General features: G+C 47.4%; 1 protein-coding gene across 4 annotated transcripts in view; it reads left to right on the top strand.

Moving 5' to 3' along the window:
* The window catches only part of LOC146857503 (3-galactosyl-N-acetylglucosaminide 4-alpha-L-fucosyltransferase FUT3-like), a 224,050-nt gene that overhangs the window by 116,819 nt on the left and 83,935 nt on the right, over nt 1-23,296 (top strand). For 2 of the 4 annotated variants that reach the window (XM_085648034.1, XM_085648033.1), the window contains exons 2-3: nt 7,600-7,654; nt 18,269-18,323. The gene's annotated coding sequence lies outside the window, so the exon portion shown is untranslated. The remainder of the gene's footprint in view (nt 1-7,599; nt 7,655-18,268; nt 18,324-23,296) is intronic. The other 2 variants (XM_085648036.1, XM_085648035.1) reach the window with 1 other exon arrangement.

Here is a 23,296-nt window from a genome sequence, read left to right as displayed (position 1 = left end):
TATATGCACACAGAGTCATGTTTTCACATTAGTCACAAAACGAAATTTCTTTGCCATTTTGAAAGCACACTTACTACTCTTTTTTTTGGCAAGTGATAAACACTTTTACAGTCTGTCACATTTTGAATCCACTTTTCAGATTCTTAAAAAAGCACATGTCCAAACTGCTTTTTCAGACCAGCACCATGTGTAACCTGGGTGACTGACTACACTCCAGCAAGAGTTAAGTACACAGGGGTAACCCTTTAACCCAAGGAACCTGGGCCTCGTAAATATATATGAACAATGGTTCCGTAGGGGAAATAGTATTTAGAAAGAAGAAAAATCAATAGAACAAAAACACAGCAATCAATGATCTAGCAAGCAATTAATCTTAAAGACTGAGTAATACTTCAAAAAACGTAACAATTTATTTTTAGTATTTCATGTGAATTTTAAATCATTCATCAACTCCTTTAGATATGTACGAAAAATACAAACGGGCTGTATATACAAAAATATTTACAAAGCAACGACGCAGTGACAAAGTGAATAGGGTGACTCAGTGTGATAGTGCAAAAGTGGATATTTACAATGTTAATAAAATACAAAGGAAGTTGTTTTAACACAAAAAGTCCTCGGCTAATTTATGGATAGGTAATGAGCCTTGTATGGCACACGTCCTGTAATCTGTATGTACAAGGTATTCCAATTAGTGCAGGACTGTGGAACCATCAACGTTTCGACCCTGTGTCGACCAGTTGTTCTATATGGTCATGTCGGGTCTTCTTCAGGACATTGGGGATGTATAACAGCCCAAATAGCGGTGAAGGGACCGGAGTCAGACAATATGGCGTAGTGGCAGTCAGAGGAGATTACCAATATCACAGAAGGTCTAGGTTCTTCTTCGCCTAGTTATCTACTCTTGTTCTCCTTTTGTCATTCCGGTCAGCGTGCCAGCAATCAGTCACTGACTTCGGGATAATTTATTTAGCAATGCTGGAGTCTGGGACATCAGGATATCACTTCAACTGATGTTTGAAATGTATTCTCGGAGTCTCGGGGAGTCAGTATGAAGCGCGCCTTAGTGATGCTGAATGTATTTGCATTACTGACTGAAACCTCAAACCCCACTCACTTGTGAATACTGTGCATGATTCCACAGGGTAAGCAGCTGGGTGTGTGCTAAGAGTCTGCTTCTGCACCAAAAAATGGCTCCCCCTTTCCATCTAATGCAACTGTGAAATCACCAGAGCAATACGCAATAAATCTCTGCCTGTAATTCCTATTTGCACACAGAGTCATGTTTTCACATTAGTCACAAAACGAAATTTCTTTGCCAATTTGAAAGCACACTTACTACTCTTTTTTTTGGCAAGTGATAAACACTTTTACAGACTGACACATTATGAATCCACTTTTCAGATTCTTAAAAAAGCACATGTCCAAACTGCTTTTTCAGACCAGCACCATGTGTAACCTGGGTGACTGACTACACTCCAGCAAGGGCAACCAGCCTTACTGATGCTGTATGTATTTGCATTACTGAGTCCAACCTCAAACCCCACTCGCTTGTGAATACTGTGCATGATTCCACAGGGTAAGCAGCTGGGTGTGTGCTAAGAGTCTGCTTCTGCACCAAAAAATGGCTCCCCCTTTCCATCTAATGCAACTGTGAAATCACCAGAGCAATACGCAATAAATCTCTGCCTGTAATTCCTATATGCACACAGAGTCATGTTTTCACATTAGTCACAAAACGAAATTTCTTTGCCATTTTGAAAGCACACTTACTACTCTTTTTTTTGGCAAGTGATAAACACTTTTACAGTCTGTCACATTTTGAATCCACTTTTCAGATTCTTAAAAAAGCACATGTCCAAACTGCTTTTTCAGACCAGCACCATGTGTAACCTGGGTGACTGACTACACTCCAGCAAGGGCAACCAGCCTTAGTGATGCTGAATGTATTTGCATTACTGACTGAAACCTCAAACCCCACTCGCTTGTGAATACAGTGCATGATTCCACAGGGTAAGCAGCTGGGTGTGTGCTAAGAGTCTGCTTCTGCACCAAAAAATGGCTCCCCCTTTCCATCTAATGCAACTGTGAAATCACCAGAGCAATACGCAATAAATCTCTGCCTGTAATTCCTATATGCACACAGAGTCATGTTTTCACATTAGTCACAAACGAAATTTCTTTGCCATTTTGAAAGCACACTTACTACTCTTTTTTTTGGCAAGTGATAAACACTTTTACAGTCTGTCACATTTTGAATCCACTTTTCAAATTCTTAAAAAAGCACATGTCCAAACTGCTTTTTCAGACCAGCACCATGTGTAACCTGGGTAACTGACTACACTCCAGCAAGGGCAACCAGCCTTAGTGATGCTGAATGTATTTGCATTACTGACTGAAACCTCAAACCCCACTCGCTTGTGAATACTGTGCATGATTCCACAGGGTAAGCAGCTGGGTGTGTGCTAAGAGTCTGCTTCTGCACCAAAAAATGGCTCCCCCTTTCCATCTAATGCAACTGTGAAATCACCAGAGCAATTTGCAATTAATCTCTGCCTGTAATTCCTATATGCACACAGAGTCATGTTTTCACATTAGTCACAAAACGAAATTTCTTTGCCATTTTGAAAGCACACTTACTACTCTTTTTTTTGGCAAGTGATAAACACTTTTACAGTCTGTCACATTTTGAATCCACTTTTCAGATTCTTAAAAAAGCACATGTCCAAACTGCTTTTTCAGACCAGCACCATGTGTAACCTGGGTAACTGACTACACTCCAGCAAGGGCAACCAGCCTTAGTGATGCTGAATGTATTTGCATTACTGACTGAAACCTCAAACCCCACTCGCTTGTGAATACTGTGCATGATTCCACAGGGTAAGCAGCTGGGTGTGTGCTAAGAGTCTGCTTCAGCACCAAAAAATGGCTCCCCCTTTCCATCTAATGCAACTGTGAAATCACCAGAGCAATACGCAATAAATCTCTGCCTGTAATTCCTATATGCACACAGAGTCATGTTTTCACATTAGTCACAAAACGAAATTTCTTTGCCATTTTGAAAGCACACTTACTACTCTTTTTTTTGGCACGTGATAAACACTTTTACAGTCTGTCACATTTTGAATCCACTTTTCAGATTCTTAAAAAAGCACATGTCCAAACTGCTTTTTCAGACCAGCACCATGTGTAACCTGGGTGACTGACTACACTCCAGCAAGGGCAACCAGCCTTAGTGATGCTGAATGTATTTGCATTACTGACTGAAACCTCAAACCCCACTCGCTTGTGAATACTGTGCATGATTCCACAGGGTAAGCAGCTGGGTGTGTGCTAAGAGTCTGCTTCTGCACCAAAAAATTGCTCCCCCTTTCCATCTAATGCAACTGTGAAATCACCAGAGCAATACGCAATAAATCTCTGCCTGTAATTCCTATTTGCACACAGAGTCATGTTTTCACATTAGTCTCAAAACGAAATTTCTTTGCCAATTTGAAAGCACACTTACTACTCTTTTTTTTGGCAAGTGATAAACACTTTTACAGACTGACACATTATGAATCCACTTTTCAGATTCTTAAAAAAGCACATGTCCAAACTGCTTTTTCAGACCAGCACCATGTGTAACCTGGGTGACTGCCTACACTCCAGCAAGGGCAACCAGCCTTACTGATGCTGTATGTATTTGCATTACTGAGTCCAACCTCAAACCCTTAAAGTATTCTTTATTTTTACCAGTACACCTTAATTTATCGTGAAAACATAGTCCATATTATTTTACATGTTCCTCACATTTAAATTTCTCCCAAAACAGAAAATAATAAACACAACTTCAACAAAAGGAATTCCATTTCTATTATTCATTTCTTAATTTACCATATACATCCCCTCTCAAACTCTAAACTCACCTTTAAAATTAGTTAGCTGTGAAAGAAATGTGGCACTCAAACAGCAGATTATCAGAGCCAGGATCTCTGTTCTTTACACCTCTCTCCTCTCAGCAGAACCAGATAATGGCAAACTTTCCCTCTCTTTTTCCACACATATACATGTTAATTTCAAATCTCAGTGCTTCCCCCTTTTTTTCAAATGTAATCACACATTTCTATTGGTTGAAAACCAACCCTTTTCCAAAAGTACCCTTCCCCCAACTTGACTTCTGCCTAGTACCCTTCCCCCAACTTGACTTCTGCCTGCTACCATAGCAACAGCTCATGGAACACTGCTGTGTGGAGTTAGGTCAGAAGTTCACCAAACAATGTTTCAATTCCACAGAGCAAGAGTGCTTGACTTTTCAAACCTAACAGCAAATCCATAGTACTGTTCTTTGGTAACACATTTTTCTGTACCAATACAAAACATGCTTCTATTAATTTACACATACAGCCTAGTTTTTATTCTAGAATGGTATGAAACAGCCAATCAGTTCTTTTTTTTATGAAAAAAATATGTATGCCTCCATTTCCAAACTGTCTTTCATTTCTTTTTACCATTCTACTGAATTACACCTCCTGAGTGCATCCAGTTCTCCTTTGAAGATGTTCACAGTGTGGATTGTAGGGCACAGCTATGTCTTCTGGAGTGAAAAGTATGCAGAGAAAACAGATATGGTGAGAGACCTTGCTTTGCCAAATGTAGACATTAAATGGATTGGTCAGAGAGGGTTAAAGTGGCACCAATTGATGCCATTGGTGAAATCCTTCATGCAAATCCAACACCCTGACCTCATAATAGTGCACTGTGGTGGCAATGACCTAGGCACTTTGACTGGGGTAGGTCTGGAAATGCTTATGAAGGACACCTTTGCACAACTGTTTTCACTTTTCCCTAAAACTGCCTTTGTGTTTTCTAACATATGCCAAAGGCAAAAATGGAACTGGTCCAATCATTTCTGTCCGCAGATTGACAAAGCAAGAAAGCACGTCAACAAATCTGTTTCTGCTTTCCTCCGTGACTATGGTATGGGTTCCATTTACCACAACAACTTGCGTTACGACATGCAAGACATTTATAGAGGAGATGGTGTGCACTTCAATGATGAAGGGAACAGAGTCTTCCTCTTGAACCTTAGACTCTGCATCGGTACTTACTTGTAGGTACCACTAAAAAATCACTTCATAAACACAACGGCTCTTTTTAGAGCCCCCTAATATCTAAACTCTTAAATCTGCATTTCATTTCTTTTATTTTATTTTTTTTCTACCGTACGCGTACGTTGAGCTTACCGTACGCGTACCCCGCGATTTTTTTTAAAATCAATAAATGTTTTCTTTGTACTTTTCTGTCCTTCTTTGACCCCCTTACAAATGTTAGGGGGTCTGTAACTCTCCTCCTTGCCCCCTTTTCAAGATATCACTCTTTTTTTTCTGAGTGAAACACACGAAATGGCGGCCACCGCTTCCTGGTTTCGACCGATTCGAATGTTTACTAAGATCTAAGAGCCAATCAGAATCGCGCTCGCGCACGCCACCGTACGCGTACGGTAAGCGCACCGTAAGCGCACCGTAAGCTGGCTCAGATATATATATTGATTTAAAGGCTATTTTCTCAGAATCTACTGAACAGATTTACACCAAACCTACAAAAGGCACTTCCTTGACCTGAGGACTACCTCTCTGCCAAATTTCTAGTAATTCTGTTCAGCCGTTCGGGCTGTAGCTGTGTCTAAAGGTCCTATGGAAAAATGCATGGGAAAAACGCGTTTTGGGACCCCCCTTTTATCTCAGCCCCCGCTTGACGAATCCCCCCGAGACTTTCAGGGTAGGAGCGGAGCGTAGCGCCCCACCTATTTTGAAATATTCACGAGGATTCGTCGACCGGCGCCAAAGTTATTCAAAATAGAATGTTGCGGATTTCCTATGGAAACAGGGTCCTAACTATAACTACCTACTGGCGACCGCCAGTAGGTAATATATTTATATATATCAAATTATACATATGGGTGTACACTTACACATGTATGCAGATATACCTTGATGCGAGGGCTAAACGCTTATTGATGCACAAATGCATATGCACATAACAATTACATATCTATGTAGTGCATAAATGTTCATACATTCTCATATACATAATTTTAAAATGTGTATAGTTTTTTCTATGTCATAGATATATACAGAAATATATTTGGATAACCTTATCATATACCTACAGATGAACAGTGCCATTCTATACAAATTACACACCCATATACCTACACCTATGTATATTTCCATTAGAATATATTTATACTAAGAGTTACGTGTGTGTGAAAGTAGAGTATAAATATACCTGCATTGTCATTTGCATAGCAGAGATAATTATTTTTGTATAATGTATTGTTTTAATGTTTTGTGCACACTATTGCTGATCATTGTTGTGTTTTGAGTATTGTAATCATGTAGGGAACAACACGCTCTTGGCTAGTCTTCTGTATCTGTAGCTGAGATTATGCTCAGTGGATCTTATTTTGGGGGCAAGGAATTCCATAGGTTATCTATCTGCACGAAGATGCCCATGCTTTTGTTTCAGCAACTGGAATTCTATGATTAGGTGCCCGTTAAAAGCTAGATTTTGTCGGTGGGTGTTTTGTGATTTTAATTTTTTCATCCTGATGAAAGTGGTCGTTTGCCATGTATTGCTTTCTGGATGATACAAAGCAGCTTGAAAGAGAATCTAAGACAGCTGGTAACCAGTAGAGAGCTCTTAAGGCAAGGGATATGGGCTTGTGACTTTACATGTAGTTGCCTGGAAGCAGAGTTTGAATTCTCTGTAAGCCACTAATAGGTTGGTAATGGTGAGCTGCAATCTAGACCATTAGCGTAATCTAGTTTTTATAAGAAAAGAGCGATTGCCATTTGGACCTTGTGGGGGAATCCCAGATAAGAAAAGATTCATCAAATCATTTTCATGGTAGAAAAGCATGATCTGGAGAGCTTATCTTTCTGAACATTCATGGACAGCCTGGAATCCATGATAATTCCAAGGTTTTGTACCTCCTTATATTTTTTGGCAGTGGTCCTAGATCATTAGGCTAGATGCAGTGAGGTGAATAACTATTCCAGTCACCATATGTGAGTATTTCAGTTTTGGAGGCATTCAGTCTGAGGTGGCTCCATGTCATCCACTCATCAGTTACATGGAGAGAGATACATTAAATAACATAATTTGTAAAGGGAGGACATTTTTACATTTTAGGGTTTGTGGTGGGTAGTGGTAAAGGGAGTATGAAGTAAGGGTCTTCCCTAGAGTGGGAAAGGCCCAGAGACTTCAGTCTACTGTGATACTTTAATTTATTGTGGATTACATAGACATGAGGGGAGCAAGTGAAAAGCCCAATTTTTCCTTGAGTAGGACGTCTTTAAGTTGGTTGTCTTCTTTGGTCCAGTCCACCGGTTTCCCCTCGGTAAAAGAGACGTAAAGGGTAGGTAAGTAAATGTGGTGTTTAATCGGTAACCCTGAACTTTACACCTGTGACATGTCTGTCTGTAACTGGGGTAAAGATACAAGCAGGGCGAGACAAGAGGTGCAATGCAAGAGACTCACTTTATTGGTTTAAGCATTAAGGACAACTTAGTATTGTTCCTATCACTAAATGCAGGTCTTCTTTCTTTTTCCCAGACCTGAGATCAGGAGTCTTCCTGCTGGTACGCCTGGGGTAAAGAAGAGAAAGCAGGTAAGTCAACTATTCTGCAACATTTTTTCACCTCCATCGTGTAATTACAAATAGGCATGCAGGGGAATTTGTGCTCAAGATGATTACTGCTCAATAAAGAATAGGGTTTTGTTCTTTTTACTGTGTTCCAGAACACGGAGGTGTAGGTGCTACCAGTGGCTCACCCTGGTGTGACCCTCGTGGATCCCAGGATACCGCCCTCCCTCCAATCCCAGAGTTTTTCATGCACCTGTGTGAGCCACACACCTCCAGGTGTGTGGCTGGGAGCATTGGCTGTCTGGCGGTTCACTCTGTCGGCAGGGTTGTCGGTGTCTTTCAATGGAGGGTAGTTGATGGGTCATCTTCATGAAGGCTGTCCAGTGTCTTTGTATCTTGGGGTGTCGGTCGGCTTCTCCTTTGTGGTTTTATAAGATGGTCCGGCATGAAGGATTTCTCCTTGGCGATCCTCTCGTGGCATGTTCAGAGTCCTGAGTCTAGCTGCTGAATCATAGATCTCCATTTCCAGAGCCAGAGGTCAAGTCCAGCTCCTTCATGCTCCGTAGCACAGTGTTTAAAGTCACAGGCATCCTTTATCCACTATGAAAGGATGAACAGCGTGTCTTTGGGTGTCTGAACGGAAGGCACTGGGTCGTGAAAGCCCTCCTCCCCATCACACACCCCCTACCTAGGAGTTTCCCTATGGGGGGAAATGGGAGAGGAAATATGCATTGCCCTGTTCTTTGTCTTTTCAGTACCATACCTCAAATTAGTAAGGGTCCAGAGACAAAAACCACCTGATAATACGGTCGTTGTAACCCTTGTTTAGTTGAAGCCAGGTAAGGGGAGAATTGTTGGTGTACAGTACAAAAGGCTTCTCATGCAGGTAGCAACGGAGTTTCTCAATGCTCCACTTCAGGGAAAGATATTCCTTTTCAATTGCTGGGTATACACACTCCTGAGGGAACAACATTATACTGATATACATAACAGGACGTTCATTCCCTTCCTGGTCCAGCTGAGAGAGGACTGCCCCAATCCCAACATCGGAGGCATAGGTTTGCAAGATAAATGGTTTGTTAAAATTGGATGACAACAGGATAGGGCCTGTGGTAGGGGCAGTTTTCAGTTTTTGGAAGGTGACGAGCACCAAGGGAGGAGGGTGTTTAAAAACAGAAGTTGAGACTGTTTTTTTAGTAGTTCTGTAAGGGGAGCTGATAATGCTGAATACTAGGGAATTAATCTCTTATAGTATCCTAGGAGACCCAAAACAGCTCTTACTTCTCTTTTCATCGTTGGGAGGGGGGGTTTATGTTATGGCCTTGACGTTTTCTGTTTGAGGTTCTATGACTCAATCTCATCCAGGTAGGCAGACTAATATCCCTGGTGGTTTTGAATAGGGTGTTCATGAACCTCTGGAAGGTGGCCGGAACTCTGTGAAGACCAAACAGCAAGGCCATGAAATCATGCAGGCCATCAGGGGTGGCAAAGACTGTTTTTTCCTGGTCCGGGAGATTTAAGGGGACATTAGCCTTTTGTTAGGTCAATGAATGTTATAAAAGAGACATCACCTAACTTCTCAATTAGTTCATCTACTATGGGGAGGAGATACCCATCCAATTTGGAGACTTTAACAGCTCTAAAATCTATACAAATTGTATGCTTCCATGAGACTTTGGTACAATAATGTTTGGAGAACACCAATCACTTTTGGAAGGGACTATGACCCCGATGTTTAGCATTTGTTTTATTTCTGCCTGAAGAGCCAATTGGCGGGCTTCAGAGACATGGTAGGGTTGTTGTGTAATTATAACACCCTCTTGGGTGGAATAAAATGTACTCCCAATTGGGTTCTGCCAGGTACATCAGAAAAAATGTCTTTAAAGTTTATTAAGGGCTCCAGAAGGCTTGACCGCTCCTTACTAGTGAGAGCAGGGTTAATATTAGCATCTCTAATGGTGCGCCCTGTAGGGGTATGACTGTTTGTACCACCTAAGGGGGTGGTCATAATGATTTCTGTGAAAGATTGACATGTTAAATCTGCTCCTTTTTTACAGGAGAAAAGTAACTGGTAGGTGACCCTCCCAATCTTTTTGGTGATTTAGTAAGGGCCCTGCCACTTTGCCCTCAAATTCATTTCAGAAGAAAGTAGGCAAACTAGGACCCAATCTCCCACTGCATACTGCCTCCATCTTTTCCCTTTATCATAAAAAGGCTTTTGCTTTGTTGGCTTTTCTCTAGGTTTTCCTGAGCCAAAGCCCTCAACTTCCTGATGGGGGATGTGAGTTGGCTGATAAATTCTAAAAGAGAACCTGCATCCTTTTCCAAGGCTTTCTTTGTGATTTCAAGAAGGGTACATGTTCGCCTGCCGAAGAGCAATTCAAAAGGTGAAACCCTAGACTACTTTGTACTTGACTTTGTAGGACAAATAGTGTGAGGGGTGCCAACTGCTCCTTGGTCTTGCCATCCTTGGATACCATTTTTTGAGAGTCCATTTGAGGCTTCCGTTATATCTCTCAACAAGACCATCCGTTTAAGGATGGTATACAGAGATCTTTTGGTGTTTGATATCAAGTTGCTTACACACTTGTTTCATTAACTTCTAAACAAAGGATGTTCCTTGGTCTGTGAGGATCTGCCTAGGAAATCCCTTGCTTGAAAATAACTCCATCAGGTGTTGGGCGATGATTTTGGTAGAGACCACCCGAAAAGGTACGACCTCTGGATAACTTATAGCATAATCAACTAAGAATAACACGTACTGGGGGGAGGAGCCTAGCGCGCAACCAAGATGGCCGCGTAGGTGCGAAGCTCCCGAGGACCTCCGCGACCTCCTGAATTAATCCTGATTATATCCTGTCTTTGACGAGGGGACTGTGTCTGTGTACCCGAGCTGAGGCGGCACCCGTTTTCCGTTTTCGAATCGGACCCCGGACACTGGTGGGAGCACCGATCGAAGATTGCGGCCTTCTCCGCGCCGGCCCCCCGGATTGGAGTTGTGGGGCGATCCGGGGACAAAGCGAACAACAACGGCGGGCAGGGCTGGGCGACTCGCGTACCCCGCGCTTTCACTTTCGCTTTTGCGCCCTCCTTGCCCTCAAGCGAGGTAGGGTTGCGGAGCGGGGTGCGGTGGTGTGGCCTTGCCCCTGTGCCCGGCTGACCCGCCGGCTGTGAATTGTCCTGCGGTGCAGTGGTCACCCCCCCCCCCGGAACCCGTGAACTGGTTTATCGGCCCTTTCGAGGAGATTGGCACGACTTTGGGAGTGCGACATGTCCACAAAGCAAGATGGCGACCGGGCCAAGGTGAAATCGACCCGCCGCGGCCCGGCACATCAGTCAAACAGTATGGACCGCTACACCCTCCAGAAGGGATCCCCAGAGGCACAGCGTACATCCCCCGCGGGCCCGGCTGAGGCGTCTGCTCAACCCGCGGATCTGACCCTTCGGGACGTCATGGGCGCCATTGCCGAAATGAAGGCCTCGGTGGACCAGCGCTTTGATACTCTGGCGCAGAAGATAGACTCGGCCCTGGTGGAGGTGGGCCTGGTGAGAGCCGACTTGTCTAAAACAAATGACCGGGTCGATTCCCTGGCCCACACCACCTCAAGTCTCACTACAGACGTGGCGGCCCTTCAAAAGGAGGTGCACCGGCTTGGCCAGGCGAGCGCCATGATGGACCGTCGCTTGGAGGACGCCGAGGGTCGGGCCCGGAGGAACAACGTTCGTATTGTCGGGGTGCCGGAGGGACGGGAGGAGGAGGCGGCAGATTTGTTTGTGGAAGACCTGATCCTCACCCATCTCCAGCCCCGGGGGCTGAGTAAACTTTTTGCGGTGGAACGTGCTCACAGGGTCCCCGGAGGAAGACCTAAGGTCGGAGCTCCGCCGCGGCCTCTCATTGCCCGGATTTTTAACTTTCGGGACAGAGACGCTATCTTGCAGACTTCCAGGCTACAGGGACCGGTCAAGCTTGATAATATGGACGTGAATTTCTACCCTGACTTTACTCCGACGGTCCAAAAGCAGAGACTGAGTTTTCTCGGAGTTAAACGTCGCCTACGGGACATGAACCTTAAGTACTCAATGCTTTTTCCAGCTAAGCTGAGGGTGGAGGTGGATGGTCGCACGCACTTTTTTGACCGTCCCGAGGCGGCTGGGGACTGGTTGGATACTCTGCCTGGGGATCGGGGCCGGGGGGGTGGGGGGGGTGCGGTTGGCGGGGAGGGCGCGCCGGATCAGAACTGAGGGGTGAATAGTAGGCCTTGCTCTGGACAACATTTTGGTTACCATTCACTGATCGTGTATGTTCCCCTCCTATGGAGGTCGTACGGGGTCCGTTGGGGGCTTTCCCTCCTCCTCTGGGGGACTAGTTAGTTTTTCATCTATGGGGCGACAGGCACACTGCACTTTGGGGGGGCTGTCTGGGCTCATGCAGGGGTGCAGGGAGGGGGGAGTTCTGTTGGGATGGGTGGGTGGGGGTGGAGTGTTGTTTGTTTGCACCGCAAGGCGAACCCTTTACTGTATTGTTGTTTTTGAGATGCTCTTTGGGGGACGATTGATGGCTTCCATGTATGATGGGGGGTAGGGACCTGACTGTGTTATCATGGAACGTTAACGGACTGGGGGATAGGATTAAGCGTGGTGTGGTCCTGCAGTATCTGAAACGAATTTCACCAGATGTGATCTTCCTGCAGGAGACACACCTTATAGGTAACTCCTTTCATGCCATGAATCGGAGAGGCTATCGCTTGGTGGCCCATTCGGGCTTCACCTCGGGCTCGCGGGGGGTGGGCATCATGATTAAGAACTCGCTCCCATTGGAGATTGATGAGGTGCGCCATGATGAGAGGGGACGTTACACTGTCTTGGTGGGTAGAATGGAGGGCAGAGTGGTCGTTTTTGTATCAGTGTACGTTCCGCCGGGGTTGCAATCTACCACGTTTGCGGACCTGGGGCGCCTCCTCCTTGACCTCCCGGATGGGCTTCTGGTAGTTGGGGTGGACTTCAATGCGGTGGCTTCAGGGTCTATGGATCGTCATCCCCCCAGGGACCTCCCCCGGGCACAGGCGTGGCTGTCCGGCCTCTTAGATACACTAGGATTGGTGGATTGCTGGCGACTAAAGCATCCCGCGCAGCTGCAATACACCTTCCACTCGGGTGCCCATGGTAGCCTCTCGCGGCTTGATTATATCCTTGTTCCTGCGGCCTATGCTGGGAGGGTGGGAGAGGTGTTTCAGATCACTCCCCACTACTGCTGCATCTTGGTGTCTTCCCGAGGGGGGAGGGCAGGGTAGCCCCAATCAATGCCTGGTACCTGCGCGACCCCACTATTCGAGCCGAATTGATCAAATCCTTGCAGCGGTACTTTGAGGAGAATGTGGGGTCTGTCCCTTCTGCCATCTCCCTTTGGGAGGCTTTTAAGGTAGTTCTTAGGGGGGAGGCCCTCTCCTTTATCTCCCATGCCCGGAGGCGCGAGCGGGAGGAGGTAACCCGGGTGGAGGCCGAAATTACTGAACTAGAGGGTGACCTGGGGAGCGGGGTGACGGATGCCACATTGCATGTTCTACACCTCAAGCAGGCGGCCTATAGGGCCCTCGTCACGGAGGCGGCCAGGGGCCTCAGTAGAGAGCAACAGGGGCGACTGTATGATGTGGGTGATAAGGCTGGCAAATTGATAGCGTGGTTGGATAAAAAGGAGAGAGCGAGTCGTGTGGTTCCGTTGATCGAGAGGATGGATGGTGTATGTGTCACCGAGCCGGACGCCATTGTCTCCTGCTTCGCGGATTATTTCCGCGAGGTATATTCCCCGGTTTCTCCCTGCTCGGAGGAGGATTCCCATGCCCTGCTTCGGGACATCGCGCTGCCCTCCCTTTCGGTGGAGGACAGGGATTCGCTGGACGCTCCTCCCACCTCGGACGAAATTGCCCTTGCTATCCGCTCGGTCGCATCTGGCAAGGCCATGGGCCCCAATGGCATTCCTATCGAGCTGTACAAGCTGCGACCGGATGTGCTGGCGCCCCACCTGCGCGCGATGTTCCTGGCGGCCTGCTCGCGGGGTTCCCTTCCGCCGGACCAGCGTCTGGCCACGATCGTGGTGATCCACAAGGAGGGGAGACCCCGTGAGCGGGTCACATCCTATAGGCCTATCTCGCTCTTGAATGCGGAGCCCAAAATCCTCGCCAAGGTGCTGGCCAACCGGCTGGTCGGCGTGGTGGGCGACTTGGTCCACCAAGACCAGTCCGGCTTCATACCCCATCGTAACACGGCCCTTAATCTGCGACGCTTGCACGGGGTGCTCGCGCGTGTCCCGTTCGTGCGGGAACCGGCCATCTTGGCGTCCTTGGATGCCACCATGGCGTTTGATACGCTTGAGTGGCCATACATTTGGGCGATGCTGGCAAAGTTTGGCTTCGGACCGGGCTTCATCAGCTGGGTCAAATTGTTGTATTCCGGCCCCTTGGCGCAGGTGGTGGTGAATGGACGAGTTTCGGCCCCATTCGCACTGAGACGGGGTACGCGACAGGGCTGCCCCCTGTCGCCTCTCCTGTTTGCACTGGCCCTGGAGCCCCTGGCGGAGTGGCTGCGGTGGCACCCTTCCATCCGTGGTCTCCGTTGGACCCCCGAGCATGAGGACCGTGTGTCCCTCTACGCTGATGATATCCTTCTATATCTCGCCTCCCCGCGTAAATCACTGATCGTCCTAGTTGACGTTTTGCGCTCATTCGGGCGCAACTCAGGCCTCGTCATCAACTGGGTGAAATCCTGTGTATATGTGCTTGCCGGGGAGGCTCCGGTCCTACCACGGGACTGTCCGATCCAGATCGCCTCCCAGGGGTTTCGGTACCTGGGTATATATATTACTCTGGACCCGGAGGCCCGCTACGAGTGGAATTTGCTGCCCCCCCTCCAGCGCTTGAAGGAGGACGTGGTGCGTTGGCGGCGTCTGCCGCTTTCGCCGCTTGGCCGAGCGGCCTTGTTTAAAATGATGTCGTTGCCGCGCTTTCTGTACGCTCTCCAGAACACTGTGGATTTGGTTCCGGCGCGCTACTTCCGAGAGGTGGAGAGTTTGCAGCGTCGCCTGTTCTGGGACGGGAGGCCACGTATCGCCTTGGCTAAATTGACGCTCCCGTGGTACGATGGGGGGGTTGCCCTCCCGGATATTAAACGGTATTACTGGGCCTCCCAGCTAGCTGCGATTAATCATGGCCTTTACGGGCCCGCCCTGAACCCGGCATTTGAAATGGACAAGATGCTCCTGCCCGGTGGCGACTACAATCGGGCGCTTTACTCTGGCGCGCCGGACCCTCGCCTGACGGGACCGACGCATGTCATGGTGCGTGTATGGCACGCGGCTAACGCAGCTATGGGGTGGAAGGACCGTTTGACCCGGGCGTCACCGCTATATGCATCGGCGAGGTTGGGCTCCTTGTGGACCTCGAAGGGCTTCGAGAAATGGGACACGATCGGCATCAGCACAGTGGGAGATCTCTGGACGAGGGGGGGATTCAAAACTTTCGAGATGCTGCAGACGGAGTTTCAGTTGCAAGGCAGTGAGTACTTCCGGTACTTACAAGTCCGCCACGCGCTGGGCTCCGTCTTCCCGGATGTCGCGTCCATTCCGGAGTCTTCCCCCCTGGAGGACAGAGTGCTGGATGGCCATGTCCCAGACAGCACGATCTCCCTTATATATAAAAAACTGATTAACGACCGATCGGGCCTGCTGACTGGCCTCCGCGAGGCCTGGGTTGCCGATGGGCTGGAGTTGGACGACGAGGACTGGATGTCCGCGGTGGCCTCTCCGAAGGAGGTGGCCATCCCGGCTCGCCTTCGCTTCGTCCAGCTTAAGATCCTCCACCGGGTTTACGTGATGGGGCCAAGGCTTCTACGTATGGGCTTAGCTGAGGATGGACTGTGTAAGCGTGGCTGTGGTGCTTTGGCAACTTTCTTTCATATTCTGTGGGAATGCCCAAAGGTGGAGCGATTCTGGCGTGGTGTGCATGAGGTCCTGCGAGTGGTTACGCGTGTCGTGCTGTTGCCTGAAGCGAGGAGATGCTTGCTGAATGTGTGGGAGCCAACTGACTACTCGGTTCCGCAGACGCGGTGGGTGACTCTGGGATACATGATCGCTAAGCGTGACATTGCTCAATTGTGGGGATCCCAGAGGCCTCCGGCGGTGTCGGCCTGGAAAGAACACATGGATTGGTGTATGTTTCGTGAAAAGGTGGTGTATGTTGCGAGGGGTAAGCCTGGGGCGTGGGTGAAAATCTGGGGCCCCTGGAACGCCTATCGCGGGGGTATTTGCGAGCCGCCGCTGCTGCCGGCTGCTTCACCAGCTCCGTCCCCCTAGCCGACCCCCTCCCCCAGCCATGGGCATGTGGTTCCCCAGTCCCTGATCTGTTCTCATTCCCCTCTTCAGAGTTTGGCGATTGGTTGGGGTCCCCCACTTAAGGAGCGCGTGCTGTCACTTGGGATTGCGGGTTGCCTTGCGGGTGTGGTTGTTTTTGTGTTGTTGTGTTTTGACAAAAGGAAACCGTATTGTTGGTTTGGAGTTATGTGGCCTGCACTACTGATATCTCCTGATTTACCCTTGTTGCACCGCCAAGAGATTTTTCTGTATGTATGTCATATGCTACTGCTACTCTAGCGGCCGGCCAGACGGTTGTAGGCCCATACTTGTAACTATTTGAGATTGTAATAAACGGTTTCAAAAAAAAAAAAAAAAAAAAGAATAACACGTACTGAAAACCTTTTGTAGAGCTTGGTAAGTGTCCTATGAGATCCATCCCTATTCTATCAAATGGCTTCCCTATGATAGGCAAAAGCTGTAGTAGTACCCTGGGGGGTTGATATGGGTTCTTCTGGCATATGGCGCACTCTGAGCAATATTTTTATATTTGAGCATACATACCTGGTCAAAAGAAATGTTGTAATGTGGCTTGCCTGTTCTTTTCTATACTGTAATGCCCAGCCAAAAGGTGAGAGTGCGCAAAAAACAGACTTTGTGTCTGAATTCTAGAGGTACCAAAAGTCGGTACATCTGCTTTACCTACACGATAAAACAAACACTTTTGAATAATGAATGGAGGATAAATGGAATTAGGAGAATCTTGTGTCTCTTTGGCATTTTCCCAGGTATTCTGTAATGTTTTATCATTCAGTTGGGCCACTCTAAATCATTTGTCCAACACCCAGAATTTAGGAGTAATAAGGGCGTCTTGGGCAGGAGCTCCCACCACCCCTGGAATCTCTACGCTTGGTCTTTCACAGGTTGAGTTGCTTATGTTTGCGAGGTTTTTCAACAATAAGTTGAGAAAACGAGGGTTGTCCGTACCCAGAATAATATTTTCTGGGAGGTAGGGTAGAACTCCAACTTCAACAATGCACTCTTTTCCTTATGCATTAGTTGGGGACAAACTAGCTACGGGATAGGTTTTTATATCCCCATGCACACATCACATCCCAACATACTTATCAGGCACTATCTGTGAGGGATAGAAAAAAACTACTTTTGATTACTGATTGTCGGCAACCAGAGTCTAGTAGGACAGTAACATATTTACCATTAAGCCATAAACTTACATAATATAGGTCCCATCTCCTGGGCATAAAAAAATGATCTAGGGCCATAGCTGATGCCCAGAGGTTTTTCTCCCTTTTCCTTCCTCTTTTTACAGACTTGGACAATGTGTCCCCACATTCATAACACTGAGGGTCAGAGTTTGCTATAGGGTCTGGTCTGAAGGCTTTGATTTTTGCCAGTTCTTGGATTCTTTTGTAGGGTTTCCTCTCCAACCTCTGTCAGATGTGCGGTAGAGGTTTGGTCGGTTTATCAAACTCTGAAGGAACTCCATGGGACTGAGCCTGAGCAAAAGCAGTGGCCATCTCAATGGCTTGTTCCAGCGTTAGTTCAGCTTGCTGCCTTAACCACTTTTGAGCATGTAAAGGGAGATCTTCAAGATGTTGTTCCAGGTATATTTTGTACATACTATAGGACTTATGGTCTTATCATTGGCTACCGTCTCTCCTCAAAATTCGAGTCTATGGGTTTTGTCGTCTACTCCCAATCGGTCCTCAATAAATCTTTACACTTTGGCAGAATTTGCGTACTACCCCTATTTGCAATCTGATATGCTCCTGGCCTTTGTCTGTCAACAAAGAGGTGAGATAGAAAGGCCAATGGTCCACTGCTCACATACTGGCTCTAGCAGCTTGTTAAAAATTAAGAAAGACTGCCACCGGATCTTCACCCGAGACATAGTTCTGTAAAGGAACCGTAGCACGGGGCACGGCTAGTCCTCTTCTTGCCCTAGTCCAGCAACCATCTGCCTGAGTCTCTGACAGTTTTGTGATATTTTCACCATGAGAGTGGATGGCATTTGAGAACACTGTTTTTCGATCTCCACTTGGGTCATGTGCATCTCGAGGACCCATTTTAGCTCGCTTTGGTTCTCTCTGAATTGGTGTATAATATTCTCCATCTTGTATCAGTCTGCCTTATGCCCTCATTCTCCAGCACTTGTTTTACGTCTGTCCTTAACCAGGATCAAGCTACAACCAGGGTGAGACCGGAGGTACTATGCAAGATACTCGCTTTATTGCTTTAAGGATTAAAAAGAACTTAGTATTGTTTCTCTTTCCCAGATCTGAGGTCAGGAGTCTTTTCTCCGTTACCCTTGGGGTAAAGAAGAGAATGCAGGTAAGTCAACTATTCTGCAATATTTTTTTCACCTCCACCTTTTTCTCCACTGTGTATTTACAAACAGGCGTGCAGGGGAAATAGTGTTCAAGATGATTTGGTGCTCAACAGTAGGATATGGGTTTGGCTCTTTTTACGATGGACCGGCAAACGGAGGCGTAGGTGGTACCAGTGGTTCACCCAGTTCTGTGACCTAAATGGATCCCCGGTTACTTCTCTCCCTCCAACCTCAAACCCAGAATTTCTCATGCACCTGCATTAGCCACACACTTCCAGGTGCGTAGATGGGAACAATGGCTGACTGGTGTTTTACTCCTTTGGCAGGGTCATAGGTGTCTCTCCATGGAGGGGTGTAGCTGGGTCATCTTTTTAAGGACTGTTCGGTGTCTTTGTATCCTGGGGTGTCAGTCGACTTCTCTGCTGTAGATGCTCTGTTAGGAAGGATTTCTCCTTGGCATTCCTCTTGCGGAGTTTTCAGCAGTCCAGCAGCCAGTAGAGGTCCGTGGAGGGAGTGACGGCGGGGCAGTGAGGCGGGGCGGGGGAGGGGCAGGGTGGGAAAATGTAAAGTAAAACGAATTTCGTTGCGCGCGCTGCGCAGCGCGCACAAAGGAATTCGTTTTATTTATTTAAATGTGTACTTACCTCCGTTCATCCATATTCCGGTGTTTACATTTCCCCACCCTGCCCCTCCCCTGCCCCGCCTCACTGCCCCACCATCACTCCCTCCACGGACCGCTACTGCCAGCAGCTCAGTCATGTAGGTCTCCGCCTTCCAGGGCTAGAGGTCAAGTCCCAAGGCACTGGATTGTGAAAGCCCTGCTCCCCGTCACAACACCACGTGTCTTTTCTTCAGGGGGAAGGGATATGACCTTGGCCCAAATAATCACCTCCATTTGTGCTCACACTTAAAAAAAGAGAAGTCTTGTGCAATCTGTGTTTTGAGGATGTGATACGCTGCAGCCCCAGAACTGAGTTCACTAATATAGTTTAAACAACTGTGACAAGGGGGACCCACTTAACCCAGCTCCCTCATAGTACCACCATTGGCAACCTTTCCCACCCCTCCAAATGTAGAATGCATTCTAAATAAATAAACACACCACACATTTCTTGTTTGGGTAAAATTGCTTCAGGTTTATTACATACACCGTTATGTAATATGGTGGGTAATCTTACGGGCGATCCAAGGGCAGGCAACCATCTGGGTCGCCTGCCCGCCTGATGAGCCAAGCAGCACCTGGGCGAACCCAATCTGTGCTGCCACTTCTGGTGATCCTCTTCCCGGATCACGTGACACATGGTCCCTTATTACTTGGGCCCCTTTCAGGGCGGAGCGTTGCATAGCAAACCCCTGGTTGTTCAGGCCCACAACCGCCTGAAGGACTAACGGGGCGCCGTAACGGTTCTCCAGGAACCTCTCATGAGGCTCCTGGGATTTGGCTCTGGCACCCCCTATTGTGCCGCGCAGAGGTACCTTTCTGTACCCATTTGCTTCCAGATCGCCCTGTAACTCCGCCACAGCTCTGGAGGTGGCCTCTGTCGCCACCAGAGCCTCCCACCAAAACAGCTATACCCTTACCTGCACTTCATCGTTAGAGACTCCTGTATATCTAGAAGGAAGAGATCCATCCCTACTGGTGACAGATGAACCCCATCTACATCACAATAGCCCTTGACATTGGCCTGGATCAGCTAGTGTCTGATGAAACCAAAGGCCCTTACGGCCTGTGAACTTGTGCCAAGAACTATTCACCCTCAGGCGGGAAAGTTCCACTGCCTCAGATGACTCAGCCCCGTGCCCTTCTCGTCAGGACGATTTCAGACACTATGGCTCACATTGCCCCATCTATTTGCTGATCTCACCTAGCTGCCGTCCTTCTAGCACCGTGTGTACCAGAAACTCTGTGTGTCCCATCTATGGGACAGCAACCCACTTGTTAGGTGACCGCTCCCACAACCCGCCTGCCTACTTTGGCTATTATGGCGAGAAGGATTATACTTAATCTTTGCTCAGTCCCTTTGCTTTCTAAATCATGACGCGCAGGAATGTTCATAACTAGAAGTATGTGACAATGAGCAAGGGTGTCCTCCTGCCCTTGCCATGTATCCCTTATTCCTTATGGGCATTTCGCCCGCTCAGCTCCCTCTGTGGTGGCAACCTCTAGGCATGCCAGCTTAGAGAATCTGTCTGATTTAAACAGTGCTCACTGTCTACAATATGGTGTCTAACATAAGGATAGACTAAGTCCTACTTTACCCCCATCCTAAAATACTCCCAGATAGAAGGGTGCGGGGGGTTCACACTGCGCACCCTGCGCAGCCCCAGCGATGGAAAATTACCTGCTCCGTTGAATTAAAATTTGTGTTGAACGCTGAACGTGCCAAATGTTCTCGTTACATAGTAGCCTTTTGTGATTGACACCTTGTTCCCCCTTTTCTTGGGACAGCAGCACACCATGTTGGCTGACAGCAACCCCACCCAGCGAGGCTAATATAGCTAACCGGGTGAGGCATTTGTGCTTAACTGCAGGAACATGTCATCTACCCTTGGTTCAGGGGTGCCCTTACTTCGCCCTGTTGACCAGACGATTGCACAAACCCCTTTGATTGCTAAACCCTGGAGAAACCTTAATGGTGTCAAATCTGGTTTGAAACAATATATGCCTTGTGCCCATTATTGGATACAACTCACCCTTCCGTGGAGTGACAACTACACAGGTGCCTACACAAGTTACCCAACATACGCGTTGGCCCTGGCAGCCTTGTGTTCTGGTGCCAGATTTGAAAAGAGCCTTGTCTCACCTTGCTGCCCCATGGGATTTAGTAATTATTCATGGCACTGACCCACAAGGGCCTCATACTGGGCTGTGTAAATGCGGCCCAGGATGACCGTAAACAACCAGCTTGGTGTGGATGGGTGCTAACATTACCTGGCTGAAGTGCAATCCCTTTGACAATCACTCCTGCCAAGATGTGCCAATGCAGGTAAAATAAAGTTATCCAGCCTGCCTTACTTCCTGTCCCAGTTATCTGAAGTGTCATGATCCCAGATCCCCAGTTCACTGTTTCGCTGAAGTACACCTTCAGCGGCTCCGCTAGGAGATACCACAAACCGCATTGGTCATGAGAACCTAAAGAAGCACCCCCTTTCCACCCAGGCATACCTCTACATGAGCCTGGCTCCACACAGCTGTAAGGCCCAATGCCGTCCCCTCTTGGTGACCTCCCGCCATGGAATATGTGACATTAAGCAAGGGAGCCCTCGTGTACTTGTCATTTATCCCTCCTTTCTTACAGGAATTTTTGTTTTCTGGTTTAATCTGAGGTGTTCGCCCCCAGGCATCCTAGGCTGCGTCTTGCTGGCTATGAATGCAGCTGCTGATGATTAAGTTGGAATATCCCAGTTGCAACTTGCAATAAAACACCTCCCGCCATGGACATATCTCTAAAGGGAATGACCCTACACAGCCATAAGACCAGGGATACACATTCGTTAAACCACTTTCGTGCACCCTGAAAGGGAATACCAGATGTACTTATAATTGTCCCCAATGCTTTGCCCCAGCAACTTTTGACACGATGTGCAAGTAGAAGACAAGGGATGTCCGACCTACCCTACTATCAGTCTTACGTTTCGGTGTGTATAGTGCTTGTTGGGCAATAACCTACTTGTGTCTTTGTGAAAATCTGGTATATGTTACCGACACACTGTTACTTATGTACCACTAACCGCCCTTACTTAGATCGAGGGAATGCTTAAAGCTTACTGAGGACTTTAGACTTACTGCTCCAACCCAGTTTGCCCCCAACTTTGGGACAACCTCAGTAGTAACCATGCCCTTCATGTTACGTCTACCCCAGCGTTGACTATCAACCTATTCAGGACACAGGTCAAAAAAGATGTGCCTTTCCAATCTCTGGTTCTATCCCTAGCAGGATAACCCAAGGGCCAGAGCAGTCTGCAGGAACCATGAGGAACAATATGTGCAAATACCTGCACTTTCTTGAATATTGGGGATGCCAAATGGTCTATAATACCTTAGTTGTCACCATTTGTACACTAAAGCAGAGTTTACCAAACTTCTTGCACCATAGCACCCTGGTTCGATTACACTTGCCACAACCCGCCTGCTGCCCTGGCTAGAGAAAGTGTGAATATGGCTTAACTAAAGCGACCTGTAACTTGCCCTTTATTTACAGGGGGCACATTTTACCTTCCTTGACCAGCCATGGCACGGGGAGTTGCTGAATCTGTGGCTCCCAGACTAGGTGTACTAGAACACTGAATCCTCTGGCTCCCCACATTGCATGCTCGACCCTCCGTGCTCTGGGGACTTGAATCTCAGCACTTACTCCACCACGCGCGTGAGAAATTACAATAGTTAGCACCGTGCAAACTTGCAATCTTGCGAAACACGCACATAGCATGTAGCGAGTCATGTGCATCGTGCTCCCCAACAAAGTGCAATAATAATACAATTGACTCCTTGTACTATACAAACCTGTAGAACAGTACCTACACATAAACCGGTACAACATGTAGTGCTCAATAACAATGTTCAAACTTAATACAATTGACGCCATGCCTATTCTCAAGCGTATAAACAAGTAAAGTTCTTCCGAGGAGAAGATGTGAAATGCATGCTGAAAGCATTGCATGAACATTCAGCTCATTGAGCTACCTTGAAGACAGTGGCAGAATTTGAACTCTTGTCTTGTGGGAGCGTGCGCCACCAGAGGCACAAGAATTACCATTGAGTTTGCATGAAACAGTGCGCAAACGCAGTCCCAAAATCATCAGCCTACGAGACCTGCAAGAACAATCATTATCCCCTCTGTACGTTAACACACCAACTAAATTGGTTTCATTACCAGTTGGGATGTGTGTATGACATTAATAATTACTTGACTTTAAGCCATCCCGAATGAGGTTGGCTTCGTGCTTAATAGAGACTTGCCTTCACTGTAGAACA

Source organism: Triturus cristatus, chromosome 3_2 (genome assembly GCF_964204655.1).
Source record: "Triturus cristatus chromosome 3_2, aTriCri1.1, whole genome shotgun sequence".
NCBI lineage: Eukaryota > Metazoa > Chordata > Amphibia > Caudata > Salamandridae > Triturus > Triturus cristatus.
The sequence above is the reverse complement of the archived record's forward strand: the minus strand, read 5'-3'. Positions and strand labels throughout refer to the sequence as shown.